Source organism: Colobus angolensis, unplaced genomic scaffold (genome assembly GCF_000951035.1).
Source record: "Colobus angolensis palliatus isolate OR3802 unplaced genomic scaffold, Cang.pa_1.0 Scaffold491, whole genome shotgun sequence".
NCBI classification, from domain to species: Eukaryota; Metazoa; Chordata; class Mammalia; order Primates; family Cercopithecidae; genus Colobus; species Colobus angolensis.
Window position 1 is genome coordinate 3,127,841 of NW_012118388.1, and position 3,008 is coordinate 3,130,848.

A 3,008-nucleotide genomic window follows, 5' to 3' on the forward strand; every position below is an offset into this window, starting at 1 on the left:
CATCATGTTGGCCAGGCTGGTCTCAAACGCGTGACCTCTGGTGATCCACCTGCCTTGGCCTCCCAAAGTGCTGGGATTACAGGCATGAGCCACCACACCCAGTGAGAGATTTATTTCCTATAAAGGGTTGTCCTTCTGACAGACTGGGAAGCATAGCCTCCAGCCAGAAGCCAGAAACAGATGCTTCAAGGGAGATATAAAGGAAATAGTAATTTATGCTGAGTGGAATTGGCAAAAACATATATTTAATAAACTCTAGGAGGAGTCATGAATATTTATGAAAGGAGAAATGCATGCTTGTGCAATGGAGTTTCTTGCTTCTTCATGGGTCCCATGTACAAAAAATGGCAGTGTTAGCACAATCCCAGGGCAGAGTTTTCAGCCCTCTGACATTAAAAGGTGAAGCAGAGGACATGAAAACTCGCTCTGTGCATCCTCTGTACACAGGCCAGAACCTCTCCATCATGGGTGGTCTCTTATTAGGCAAGAAAGGAGAGGTTGATATCAGTGGCGGTGCCTTTGAAAGGGCTGGTTTCTGTTTAATCCTTAGGGAAGAAAGCCTCATCATGGTTAGCAAACGAGGGGGTATAACGAGGTGTATCTGACACCCATCATCCCATCCTGGCCAAGCTGAGAACTCAGTTTTGAAAGTTAGTCTGGGGTTCCCTCAGCCAAGAGTTCATCTGTTCAGTCAGTTGGGAGCTTAGGATTTCATTTTCATTTATCAATGCTAATGGGAAAGAGTACACTGTCTTCATGGCAGCTGAATTTGCAAGAAACTCCTTGGATGGAGTTAATGACAGCTGTATTTTTCTGGGAGCTCTGCTTTAATTGGATAAAGTAGGTTATGGTAAGATTTCTTCCTTTATCTTCAGTATCTCAAATGTTTTCATTTAAATAATCTTTATAAGAACTCTTGATGTCTGAGTGGATTCCCACACAGTCATCTACTATAAGATTTTCTGATTCTTTTTTCCTTTGGTCATTATGAATAGAGCTTCTGTAAATAATTGCATGGTAGCTTTTATTTAGAAATAACATCAAAGTAGTTGTCCAAATACTTAGGAATGTGATTTTTGGATTGTAAGGTGAGACTTGTTTAGCTTTGGAAAAAACTGCCCAACTTGTAATAGGGGAGGAAAAAGAATTTTCTGTGTTTTTGGAATTCTTAGATGGGACCCTCTGTAACAAATGACAGATTAAAATAAGAAAAACAGAAAAGTTTAAAAACATGTATACCTTACTGATAAGACTCTTTAGTGATTTAGTTATCCTTCTCTTCTTGGTGCTCAGAGAGAGAGGTAGCTTTTAAATGGGGATTTCCTTTATAGATGTAAATTTTCCTTACACAAGGGTAACTTCTACTCTGTTTTCAGAACTTCCTTTGTTGGCATTTTTTTTCAAAATAATCAGCTTGGAATAATTTTTAAGCCAAAGGGACATATTTTTGGGTGGCATATTCTGGTTTCCTACCACTATATTTTAGGGTGGCATATTTTGGTCTTATACACTGTGTTCCACCAGCAATGAAAAGAGTTCTTGTTTTTCCTCCAGCAATCTGTCATTTTTTAAAGAGTTTAGCAGTTCTAACAGATATAGACCAGCTGTGCTATCTCATTGTGGTTTTCAGTTATCTACTATGTTGAGTATCTTTTGGTATGTTTACTTGCCTTCTATAGATCATCTTTGGTGAGGTGTCTGTTCAGATCTGTGTGCATTTTTAATTGGGCTGTTTAACTTATTGTTCAGTTTTAAGAATTTTGCATGTATTTTGAATACAAATTCTTTCTCAGATCTGTATTTTGCAAATATTTTCTTTCAATACGTGACTTGTCTTTTTGTTCCCTTCACAAGGTATTTTCTAGAGTATAAACTTTAAATATTAAGAAATCCCCACTGTCATTTCTTCTGTGTATATCAACCTTTTGTGCCACTTGTTAAAATTCATTACCAAACCCAAAGGCACATAGCTTTTCTTCCATAGTTTCTTCTAGAAATTGTATAGTTTTGCATTTTTAGTGTAAGGATGATTTTGAGTGATTATTTGTGTAAGTTGTAAAGTTTTCATCCACATGCATATCATTTGCTATGGTTTCCAATTCATTGTTCCCCTACTACTTTTGGAAAAGACGCAGGATAGTGGGCTCTGTTAGAGTAGATAGACAGCTAGACATGAACAGGAGGTTGAGCTCCTGGAAAGGGGAAAGTCTGGGAAGGCTCACCTGGAGGGACCACCAAAAATTCACATATTAGTAGCATCTGTAATGCTGGAGTGGATGGGCACTTGTCAATTGTGGGTAGGAGGGAGAAGAGGTACCTATGCAGAAACACCCTAGAACTCCTCTTAAGATGCCCCAGTCATCATTCACTCTGCAGTAAAAATGTCACAATATTGCTAGCTACATGCTGATAAGGACAAAGGGGACATTCTTAAAAGAAGCCTGGCACCATAAGTACAGATTAGGGCAGAGAAGGACATTCAAAAGAGATAGGCGCAGTAGGTACAAATGTGACTGCTGTCAGCCTGCCTGGGATGGCGGGAAGGAGCCTGGTGCCAGAGTGGATTTGGATCCATCACCACACATGTGCCTGAACCAACAGTGAGGAGGTCCCACAAGCCTATGTGGGGCAAGTTGGGGACCTAAGGCAGTAGCAGGAAAACCAAAGAAAACAGGGGCAGACCTGAGACAGAGGCAGGAATGTGAAGAAGTCCAAAATAAAATTCCCTGCACAGGACTCTTAGGCTGCTTTCCTGTATGACCAGCCTACTCCTATTTTTCCACAATAAGCTCTTCACACTGTATTTTTTTCAATGAAGTTGTCTGCCATCTTTGTACTGCCTCTTGGTGAAAATCTTTCTTCCAAGTTAGAAAAGAACCAGGACATCAGCTCTCCCCAGTAATAGCTCCGTTTCAGTTTGAATTTCCAGAACTGGTGCACTTAATAACTGGCACTCTGACTTTAAGTGGTGCAGGAGGCGGCCAGTAGGGGTCACCAGCCGTCACACC